Raw genomic sequence first — 11,997 nt, 5'->3', positions numbered from 1 at the left:
CGCCGGCACACGGCTCCTCCTCCCCGCGCACGGCCGGCGCCGCGATTGGCTGCGCGCCGAGGCGGGAACGGGCTCGCCGCGGCTATTGGCCGGTACGCCTGTCCATCAGGAAACGGGGCGATTCCATTGGACAGGGAACTCGTCCCTCACTGCGCTATGGGGCCGCCTCGGCCCCGCCCCCGCCGCCGTGCCTGAGGGCTCGGTCCGGGGAAGGCGGCGGAGACCCGCTGAGGGTCCTGCAGCGCCCGCCCTGCGCCCCGGCCTTTTCCTTGCCGAACACCGCCTCCGTCCCGGCCGCCTTTGTCTCTTTCATAGAGCCACCGGCTGATGGGACAGCGGGGGACGCGGACCCCGGCGCGGCCCGTGTGCCCCGGCTGCGGGGGCCACGGCATCCGTGAGTTACCAAGGTCACGGAGGCCTCGGTGAGCCCTCAGACCGCTCCTCACCACGCAAACCTGGCCCTCGGCCCCGAGCAAGAAGTTAGTGCTGGTTCACGTGGGCGGATGGGGTCCGGTGTCCGGCGGGTGAGGAAACAGCAGCGCCCTCAGCGTGTTCCCTGCGAGCTCGGTGCGCTGGACACCTGTGTGGACGGACAGCTGGCACTGTGGTGCACGCAGGTCTGCTTGCTGGCAAATGGCGGGGCTGGGCTGGTTCCTTCTTCAGGGCGATGTTGGTGTAGATGGCTACAGGAGCCCGTGCCTGTCTGCACAGAATCAACCATGGCACAGCCCCAGGCTGGAAGGGAGCTGGAAAGATCATTGGTCCAACTTTTGTGGGAGGGCACCTATATGAGATTATCGAGCACCCTGTCCAGTGGCAGCTTGGAAACCTCCCCTGACAGGGACTCTACCATGGCATCCCTTTGTTTCTGTCATTGGTTGTTCTCCCCGTAAGAAAATTTATGTCGTGGCTTGTCTTCTCCACGTTTTCCTTTGTGAGGAGAGCCTCCACCCTCTTTGTAGCACTCTGGTATATTAAGATTAGCCCCCCGCCTCCAAGCCTTCTCTCCACTGTGGAGATAAGATAAAACTCCTTGGGTCTTTCCTCACAGGGCAGGCTGTCACCACCCCGATTAGTGGTATCAGCAACCTGGGCGAAGGTGCTTTCAAATCCATCACCCGAATCCTTGTGAAGCTGGACAGCGTGGAACCCAGTGGCAATCTCAGGGCTCTCGCAGCTGCCACCCTGAGTTAAAAACATTGATCACAACCCTCTGAGTGCAGCCTGTTGGCCAATTTTTTACCCATCTTGCAAACCACCTAACCAGTCTCTGTCTTGCCACTTAGTCCAAGAGAAAGCTGCAAGTGGCTTGCAGGACTTTGTAGCTGAATTCGTTTCTGTGGGTGCCAAACCCAGAGGGATGTGGAGTGGAACCCTGCTGGAAGTACATCAGTGGAGAATGGGTATAGGATTGCTTTTTCAGTTGAGCAGCCAAAAAGGAGGGAGGGAAATAGTTCAGAAGACAGCCAATATAAATATTATTTTCTTCTTCCTTTGCTCTGTGTATGGGGAAAAAACTCAACCCCCCACTCTTGTATCAGATTAAACGTTGTTCAATCTGAAATGGTGCTCGTAAGCATTCTGAGCCAGAAAGGAAAGCAAATGGTGTGCTGTTTACTCATTTTCAGTTATCCTGAAACACAGTAATAAGAAGTTGGAGGAGGTTCAGTTTCCCATTCTGCCTGGCATGAGCTGCATTTGCATATCTCAGCTCCTCTCACCATCTCCTCTGCGAGCACATACATCTGACTTAGCCCAACTTGCTGTGTTTCTCACCTTCTTGCTTTCTCTCGGGTCTTTGTTTTCTAGTTTGTGTTTTCCTTTCAGTAGTTCTTATACGTGTGCCTATCTTTATTTTTATTTTTAACAATAAAGCCCTTGCAACTCTGAGAACACACACAGCCCACAGGGCTGGTGCCGTGCACACATCTCTTGTGGTTGAAAGTCAAGGAGGAACACGCCATCTGTGAACACGAAGCTTTCTTTTCTTGGCACGTCTTTCCAAATACACCGCTGAAGTTTCTGCTATGGACAAAAAATGCTTACGTGCCAGATGACATTTCTAGTAAATTGGTTTTGTGTGATAGGGCTCTGGGATTTTAGCAGGCAGTTCCACCACAACACTGCAAAAAATAACAGCCTGAGAAATCACAGAACGTACCAGAGTCAGAAAATTATATTGGAACACTGCGATGATCAGATTTGCTTTAATAATTAAATTTTCTTTCCTGCACGTTTTTAGAGCCGCTTTTCTGAAAATGAGGAAATGGCATACTGCTTGACCAAAATGTTATTTACTCTGTGTTCCCTGGAACAGAAAATTTCACCCTGCCTCTGTGCAGCGTATGGGCTCCAGTGTCACCGGGCAGCAGAGCCCGCTGTGCTGACTTGGTGCAGTGTTTAGTTATCCCGCTGTGGAGATGTTAATAGGATATTTTAAATATTTAACTTGCGCCATTGAGGCCTTCCACGCTCAGCTGCTGTGAGCAGCCTTGGAGCAGACATTCCCTCTGTCTGTGCCTCGTGCGCAGGAAAGGAGGGAAGGAATATGGAAATGCACCCCAATTATGTAAGTTTGAAACTGAGCACCTGACTCAGCAGAAGGATTTCACTGTCGTGTTGCTTGTCAGACCTGCTTCTTCTGTATAAAAAGAGAGAGAGAGGAAAGGTGCTAAAAATGCCTGAAATAGATCTTTTCGTGCAGTTTTTATTACCTGGAGCTGATAAACAGAACTCATGGTTTCAGCCCACTGCCCTCCAATAAGGATAACAATTAGTGTTATTTGCTTCCCACCACGCCGTCAAGTACAACCATGTAATTGTAGAAATAAGAGAAAAATTACATGAAAAAAATTCCCCAATTCTGGTAAAAATTTAAATCACATGATTATGCTTCTGGTTTGGAAGAACACGTTACCAGGACCTCTTCCTTTTGTGCCTTACCTTTCTTCCATCCTTTACTGTAATTTAACTTACATTATTGGTTCACATTATGTGTCTTACAATGCTAAAGCATTACACTTGCAGGGGTTTTGTTCCTTCTTTGGAGCTTAGTCTCAGCAGTTTAAGAAAGCAGTGCACTGATCACCTTCTTGTTGGAAGGTAACACTACCTCGGTTGCAGAGGGACGGTGAAAACACCAGCACACCGGGACAAACTAAGCTAGATTTTTTTTTCTCTGTTTTTATTATTTTGGTTTCAATTTGTCCATGCTCTCCTCTAGGCTGGACAGCACTTACTGCTCCGTGCCACTTGCTGCTCTGCATCAGACTCCAGATAACTCTGAGTTTAATTCTCTAAGTAAACTTGGTCTAGTGAGTACTTCTGGGAAAAAAAATAAGCATTTGATTGGAACTGAAAAACATGATTTTTAAATGCTCCCATGCTGGGGGAAACCCAACTGCAGTCAGTCCAAGTACACGATCCATAAATTCCCACAACCAGAACTGAGTGCCAAATAAACTTGCATTATCTGTGAAATCAGGTCGTAAGCATTCTAAATGGTCCCTAAAAAGGTACGTGGCTGGAACATCTCTGGCCAAAAGTCTGCACGTCACTCTTGTGCCCCTGCAGCACAGCGCAGCACAGCAGCTGCTCACCTCACATGGCAGCGCTGCGCTTTGCCTGGGGCAGTGAAAACTGCTCAGAAGAAAACAGGCAGCTCTACCAGCGGAGGGAAGAGCCGAGGAGCTGCTCTGGGCACGGCCTGGGCTCCCTGGTTGAGTGGGAGGAAAGCAAAGCCTGAGCAGCTCTTTCCCACCCGGGCACAGCCTGCTCAGTACACCACGGGAGGCTGAGGCCCCACGGGAAAACAAATCGATGGCTGTAAAATAAAAATCCTTATCACAACAAGTGAGGCTCGAGGGGACAAAATCAATCTGCTTTTGCAACTTTCATCTTGGCATTTCCCATTCTGTGTATTTTTGGCTTTGCATGCTTTGTTCTTTTTCTTTGTTATATACAGGGGGTGTGATCACCCTCTGTTAAAAGGACAAAAAAGCAACCTGAGGGGTTATCCTTTGGGATTTTTCAGATGTGAATGCAGCAGACAAGAGCCACTACACTTGTTTGCACTAGTGCAGCCACAGCAAAGATAAAATCCCAGTGTCACAGCTTGCTTTTACCCAGGTATGGGCCCCTCGGTGGGTGGTGGTTGTCTTTTTTTACCTCTGTGGTTTCTTTGGTTACCAGCATTCCTGCTGCGATGGACAGTGTAACCAGTCTAGTCAGTACTTCCTCTCTCTGCTTCCTACTGCTCTCCTCTGCAAAAACACTAGGCACCATTTGCTGCTTGAGACACTGCAGCAACACTTTCACATCCCCATCCAGGGATGCCTGTGCTTCCTGGGAGCTGGAGAATAAAAGTCCCGCAGTTCTGAAATGTCTTCCTTTTGCTGGCAGGTTGCTGAATTGTTGGCGTGTTTGGAAGAGATGGATGCCACCAGTGACACGTGGATGTGCTGCACACGCTGCCTGTGCCCTGTGCAAGGTCAAGTGCTGAGAAAGAAGCCCTGACAGCTTCCTTGTCCTGCCTGCCTCAGGAAGTGTGGACACAGAGCCATGAGGACCGAGCAGGACATTGGGGTGATGGAGAGAAAAGAGGACTGACCCACGGGGGTAAGAGGCCCTGGCTACCTGTCAGTGTAATGCTCTCAGGAGTGCTCACAAAACAACCCTGGGGCAGCTTGTCTTGCTGAGGAAGCCAAAAGCCTTCCTGTGCCATGGGCACAAACCTGCCCTTGCTTACACCCTGAGCGGCCATCTGTGAGGACACTTGTATCCAACTGTCCTCTCTATCTTAGAACAGCTGCTCCATTTTAAAGAGATTCTGGAAGCATTTTTTTGTTCCTGAGTGTTGCAGAGCAGGAAGGGGTAACAATTCTGTACTTACATTAGGCAACGCTTCCTAAAAATTGTTTAATTAGTGAAGCAGGGCTTGCTTCTCAAAATCACCATTTGGTAAGCACCTGTGAAGAAGAGCTCCTAGAGCCAGCAGAAAGGATATGATTGACTAAAATAGTAATTTAATTGATGTCTGGTGGTTTGTATTCTGCTCTTTGATGATGAAAATTTAACTGAAGCATAAAGTTCAGTGTCAAAGCAAGAGAATTTCTGGGAGCCAGGTGCTTTGCTGTGAGTTTTTCCTATTTCTAATCTTCATCTCCTTTGTCTCTTTCCATTCAGGATGAAGCAACAGCACTGGAATTGTTTGCTTGCTGTGGCAGGAACACAAACTCGGATGGATTTTGATCTGACACAAGGATGCCTACAGGCTGAGGCTGGGTGCAGTGCAGAGGTCCCCCCCCTTTTTGCTGGCTGGAGATGCACCACCCCAGAGCACAAACTTGTCTTTGCTTGGCTTCCCAGCGTGGTTTAATGCACATTACACAGCAGGAACACTTGGTAAGACCAAAGCAGCTCTGCTCACCCATGTCCTTGTGCTTGCCGTGGTGCACGAGGACTGGTTCTATTGATTAGCACTAAAATGTTGTCTCTGCCTATTTTTGCCTATTCCAAAGAAGGTTCTGCTGGCTAAAGCCTAACAAAACATTTTGTACCATTCCACCCAGCTAGCTGCAATGGCCTTGATGTAAATCCCTTTAGATTTCCCTGTGGCATTACTTTTGCCACCTGCCTGGACTCCCTGAGCCTGACAGTAAGCACAAGGATTTTGACTGTAACAGAGGAGGTGAGTTCAGCAAGTACTGCTTCACAAGGAGGAAAATAAAATAAAATAAAATAAAATAAAATAAAATAAAATAAAATAAAATAAAATAAAATAAAATAAAATAAATTCCCACTTGTGCTTTGCCCTGACAGTGTCTGAACCTGTGACAATGACGTGGCTGCTGCTGGCAGCCACAGCTGACAGCGCTCTGGTGGGGGTGGAGGATCAGGCTTAGTGAATTCGACATTCTCTTGTGCAACTGCAGCAGAATTCACCACCTGAGCTATGCAGGGCTACTCATTCAGCTGGCACAACCTCCCTGCCTGAGGAAGTGCCGCTTATACAAATAAGGGCCTTGGAGCATCTCTGCTGCCCCTTCAGAGCTCCAGTGACCTGGCTAGGAAGTGGCACTTGATGAAGCATGTCCCAGAGGTGCCATTGACACACTCGCTTGGGTGACACTTCAGCTTTTCACACTCCAGGAGCATTCAGGCATTGTCCAGCTGCTGCCACACACTTAGACAAGCTACCTGCCATATGGTGATTAAGAGAAGTCATTTTAATGATATATGGGAAAGCAAACTTTTGAGATTTTTTTTCATCTTACAGTGTTTTTGCTGGAGAAGAGCTGCTGCTGTGAAGAAATCATTATTATGCCAGCAAGAATACTTGTCTAGCACAAACAGTTTCTCCAGTAGAGAAAAAGTTTTTGCAGCCTCCCTGAATTTTTGACGTAGCTGCAGCTTTTGCTCTTAAGCAAGGCTTCCTAAAGTACATGTTCTGAGTCGCTAGCAGCTGATAGCAAATGCCAAATATCAAATAATAAATAACAAAATTGACTCCCAAATCAAAGAAAAATGCAGTGGTCCAGAAATCCTCTCATTATTCATTCTGTAGACCAGTAGAAATCAAAAGTCATGAATTAGCCCTCTAAGTTCCTCCTCTAAGCCATGGCTTAAAAATCAGATGTCATATTTTTGTGGTTAAATCAGTCTGAATTATTTTGTTCGCCTTGTGGTAACTTGAGCCTGTATCTCACAGCTGGATCGTGTTTTCAATTATGGCTTAAAGTCCCCACAACAGCTGCAGATTTCCTGTCTAAGGAAAGCCAAGATTCTCCCGCACCTGACCCATTGTGTGTAAAGAAATGAATTTTGTTACTTAGCTAAAAGTGCAGGTGTTGGCCACTGTGAATACAGGTGGTGTGTTTCAAAGACAGACAGTAATCTACAGAATCAAGTAATACACTGGGATGATGTGAAATCACATGGTTTTGAGTTACTTTTTTGTTTCCTAAAGCATCTTGCATGATAAATACTCTTTTTTCCTCTTTTGCATTTCAGGTTTTGCATCTTAAGTATTGTTTCTACTGCTGTGCTTCTGGGGCAATTTTAATTTGGTATGCCACAATCCACCAGGACTAAAGATGAAGGTAAAATTTCTGACACAAAAGCAGAAAACAGCCTGAGAGATTTACAAAAAGGCCATAGGAAACCCAGCTTTAGTTGCAGCAGTATTGTTAAATTCAAGCCTCAGACAGAAGAAACAGGTGGGCATGGCACAGGGTGCTTTATGCAGCATTGCCTGGGGGAGGTGAGGATGCTCCTGTAGCTGCCTGCTGCTCCAGCTCTGTTGGTCCAGCTCTGTGCCTCAGCTGCAGAGCTGCGCAGGCACAAAACCCGGGTGTAGGCTGTGCCTAAACTGGGGAGGGGGTGGGGGGCAGATCTGCACACCTACATGAGGGAAGCAAGTTCTTTTCACCTGCTGCGTGCAAGCCAAGCACATCCCCCTCACACATGCAGGCCCAGTTTTGCCCTGTGGTTTCCCCAAACACTCCCCTCCCTGCATCTCTGTGTAGCTGTTGCTCAAACAGGAACTGTTCTGCCTTTACAGCCTTTAGCAGATGATGCTCTAATCTCCCTCTGTCATCTCCCTGCCAGTTGCCAGTGCAGCCATGTGCACATCTGAGAGCAAATTTTCTAGGACAGCACTGGGAGGTAAAATGCTTTCCCTATTTGTTTTCTCTCTGCTTTTCATCCTTGCTCCTCCTGCTCCCTTCTCTGACCCCTTTTTTATATCCTCCGCACCTTTTGCTGGCCTCTGACTGCAAAACCAAACTGGTACTTGGTGTTGGTGCTGGGACCCTTATATAGGTCAACCCCTGTGAGTCAAAGAGTCTGAGCTGCAGTCGACCTGCAGCTGCTCCATGGTGCAGGAGGGTGATCAGGCTTATCACTTCTTGTGCCACTTGCCTCGCTTCTGCTTCCTTGGAGATCCAGCAGTGCCATGCTGTGCCAACCCGTCTGGCTGCAAGCTGCACAGAAATCCCTGGTTTGTCAGTCCAGGAGCCCAAAGCAACTGAAAGATCTTCCCAGAGCCATGAGCATGGGGCTTGTCCTACTGCTGGGAAATGCTTCTGCAGGCTGTCCTTTCACGCAGACATCCCGAGCTGCAGTGTAAAATGTCACTCAGAAATGTTCTGTGGCTGCAGATGGAAGGGGGGAGGTGGTGTCTGCCAGCTGTTGGGTTGCTCTGAAAGGCTGTTTTGTCCACTGTGAGACTCCCATGCCCTCTCCAGACATGCAGGTCCATACAGCAGTTACCTCACCAGAGAAAAAAAATGTTGAACGATGCAGAGCTGCCCTCCTCATCACTGCTTGGCTTGCTTAGGCATTTTTAAAACTCCTCTGAGCCCCCCACCCTGTGTTTTGTAGGGTCCTTAGCACTAAAAACCAGTCTCAGCACGAGCCTCAGTCTCTGTCCTACCAGCTTTCAGTAGCAGTAAATGGAAAGCAAATCCAAATCTTTGCCCCATCAGAAACCGCAGCTGCAAAGCTGTCCTATTGTTTCATAAGCTACTTTTATTTTTGAGCCTTCAGACCTGTGGCACATCCTCTGCAAAGGTTAAACTCAAATTTAGCTGCACAAGCATTGGGAGGAAAGTCTGTCTCTCAGCACAGTAGAGAGTCCCCAACCCCCTCCAAAACAAAATGGAAGTGTCTCTGGTTCAAGGCAGCGAGCTGCAGGAGCTGTAAGCTATTATTTTAGTTCCCAAGAAAAGTAATTACTATAGCAACCAACACATCCAAACGGCTCTTTGGCTGCTGCCGAGACACAAACAACTTGCACACAAAAGCACATCAGAAACGTGCTGTGTAAAATGTCCTCGGGTAGCTCTGTGTTTTCGAGAGCTCTACGAAATGCGTGTAACAGGCTTCTGAGAAATGACTGCCAGAATAACAGCAAGCAATTGTGCCACGATCCCAAAATAACCTAATCAATGGCTCCGTGTATTTGCCCCTGAAGAGATGGAGGAAAAAAAAAAAAAAATAAAGCAGAGGCTCCATTTTAAGTCTATGTGCCGGGAAGTTCCCAGCAGAGCTGGAGATACATTCAACAAACAGACAATAAAATGGTGGGGGAAGGTCTCTGCTTTTGTTCTGGCTGATTGCAACTCCCTGCTCCACGTGCCAGCCCAACCCCTCGGGATTAGAGAGTGTTGGGAGAAGGGAGTTAATTAGAGCCGTGTCATGCTGCAGGGCGTAAGAAGCAATGTCTGCTCTCCTTTCTGTGTCTGTGCAGCGAGCAGCCCCCACACGCCATTCCTCCCGCTGCAGTGCAGGGCACATTGCTGCTACTGAGCAAGGAAGTTTCTTGAGCAACAGCAAACTGTAACCATTGGTTACATTGCTTAAGTATGACAGCGTTTGGGGCGTCTCTGGCACGTTCAAATCAAAATGGCACTGGTCTGATAACAGCTTAGGAGCTCTTGCAACGTTGCACCACTTTGTGGAGCCGAGACAAACACCCTGGGCTCCCCAAAGCAAGAGATGTGGTCCAAGCAACCTGGACCCCCACAGGACACACACACGTCGCCTGTCTCAAGGATGGTGAGCAGCATTGACGTCACTCTCCTGCTCCATTGCAGAAGGCAGCTGTGATGAAAATGGAGGTTATGGATCTGGGTAAATCAGAGTTAGATCCTATAAGTGAGCACAACACGTCCCTTCAGACACTTGAATTGCCCTTTGAATTTTTTTTCTTAATCAATTGAGTCCTCAAGTCTTGCTCTGTGTCCAGAATAAACTGAAAATCACAGCCGGATTTAACATAAAGACAAAATTAAGGAAGAAAATGTAGTGATGTAATTTGTTACAGAAGTAGTGATGTAATCTATTACAGAAGTACCTTATGACCAAATTAAAAAAGATCTCATAGAGACAGAGTTCTGGTTGACTGTCACCTTTTAAGCAAAGCTACTTTATTTTGAATTAAAGAAAAGCATCAGGGAAAAAAAAAAAAAAAAGCAAAGTATTTTGAAAAATATATTGAAAAAATAAAGTATTCCTACAAAAATGGCACAAGCAGGTATAAAATCCAATGCTTCACTTGCTGTTGTGCAAAATGATAGCTGCCCTGCAGGCATCTGGAATTTCCAAACTTCTTATCCCAGGGAAATAAATTCTCCTCTGTAATTTTTTACCAGCTTTGTGCCAGGGGAAAAGACAGGCCCGCTCCCAGGCTGACTTCCCAGTTTGCCTTTTGTATTAAACAGAAATATCTTGCCCGGTGTGGAGGATGTGGGACCAGTGGGACCCGGCACATAACCTGCCTTCATGTCACACTTTTTCTGTACCTGCTGTGATAGAGCAGATAACTCCTTGCTCCTCACAAGCATTTTGCATTTTGCCTTGGGAAAGGCTGCTGCATTTTCCGTGAGAGGGGGCAGATAAGGAGCTGCTGGTGCAGAGCTGCAAGGCAGAGAAGTGAAAGCAAAGTCTCAGAGATGAATAGCGAGCTCTTCTGAGCACTCCCTGGCTGTGGAAGTGCCCTGCTGCCAATGCCAGGTGTGTTCAGGCCCTCTACTGCAGTTTTCTTCTGGAAAGAAAGAGGAGAAAATGAAAGGAGGTTGCATTTGACCATCGGTCTAAGCATTCAGTGGCACAGTGAACAAGGCCCCAAACCCCCACTTTCTTAAGAAGATTGACTAAAAAGAAAATCCAGTGTGGTGAGATGTTGAGCTGGAATTGCTTCTATCCTGCCCTCCCCCTTGCCCACCTCCCCCGTTCACCAGTGGCAGAGGGCAGGATGCATACAAAGGTGAGCCATGAGAAATCCTCAAAGCCATGAAGCAGGATTCTTGGAATGCCTTGCTCAGATCCTGAAGCTGACATTGTTCCTTACAGTTCCCTGCAGGATTCAGGCTTGTGCAAGCTGCTTTCTTTTCTAGTTTATCTGCCAGTTTGAAAATCATGTGTCTGGTTCACGAACACATCTCTCCCTGGTGCTGCTTTTGCAACCACACAGCCTTAGATGGCTACTGGGGCTCGAGTGGTCTTGAATCTGTAAAGGGAGGTGAAAAAATCAGTGTTCATGACTGTTACATCAAAGAGTTGGAACTGGACCTTCTCTGGTGTGAATCAGAGAAGTAAATCAAAATGGCAGCTCCTCTTGTGTCAAAAACCCCACAGCTTAATGAAATCATGTCTTTGCAGCGCAGAAATGCTACCTATGTCTGGAGAAGTACTTTAAGAGAGAGGTGTTGAGGGAGCTGAGGTGCCAAGGAGCGAACTTCTGCACATGAAAACACTCCATGGATCAGTTATAAATGAGGCTGATCTCTCATCCATCCTCAGTCCAAAATCTGGGCTGCTCCCTATCCTGTCTCAATGGGAGGTGATATTCATGAGCAGAAAAAAGGTATGTTTGATTGATACGTTGTTTTTGGATAGAGAGCATGGGTGGTGAAGGTGCAGAAGGAAACACAGGAGCTGCCATCGCTAACAAAGAAATGCAGATTATTTCCAAACCATCTCTGCCCAGCCCCAGGTTGGGAGCTTTTGTTTCTGTGTTGGCTTGGAGTTTGTGGTTGGTCTTGTCAAAAGATGATGGCTGAGTTGGGAATTAATATTTAGTGACCTCTGTTTGAGGGTTTTTTTGGTGGGGGTTATTGGTTCTTTCAACAAATTTTGAAGATGGGCCCTCATAGAAATGCAACCGTATCAAACTGCAGTGAGGTGCTCTTGTGCCTTGCACTTGAGCCTTGCCAAGAGAGGTCAAAAATGTGCACATACACGACTTAAACATTGCCGGGGTTTTCCCCGCAGACTGAAAATACCTGCAAAGACAGGCAGAAGCCGGTATTTCAAAAGATGATGATTTTTAATGGAGGCTGGGTCAGAGCCACAGCTTTGATGGCAACAGCACCCCGGGCAGCAAATGCCCTGAGCCTGATTTACAGCACCATCAGCAGGAGCTGCCTCTTGTGGAGGTGCTAAGGGAGAGCACAAGGGGAGAAAACAGCATTTTGTCCAGCCGCGCCTTGCACG

General features: G+C 47.5%; 1 long non-coding RNA gene across 1 annotated transcript; it reads left to right on the top strand.

The window, feature by feature from the left end:
* The first annotated feature begins 247 nt into the window (after positions 1-247).
* LOC120750513 (uncharacterized) lies at positions 248-9,737 on the top strand. The gene is made up of 4 exons (XR_005700024.1): positions 248-617; positions 4,402-4,617; positions 5,185-5,403; positions 7,012-9,737. It is a non-coding gene; the product is annotated as an uncharacterized LOC120750513 (long non-coding RNA).
* The last annotated feature ends 2,260 nt before the right edge of the window (positions 9,738-11,997 follow it).

Source organism: Hirundo rustica, chromosome 3 (genome assembly GCF_015227805.2).
Source record: "Hirundo rustica isolate bHirRus1 chromosome 3, bHirRus1.pri.v3, whole genome shotgun sequence".
In the NCBI taxonomy this organism is placed as follows: Eukaryota; Metazoa; Chordata; class Aves; order Passeriformes; family Hirundinidae; genus Hirundo; species Hirundo rustica.
This window is presented reverse-complemented; position numbering and strand designations above follow the sequence as displayed.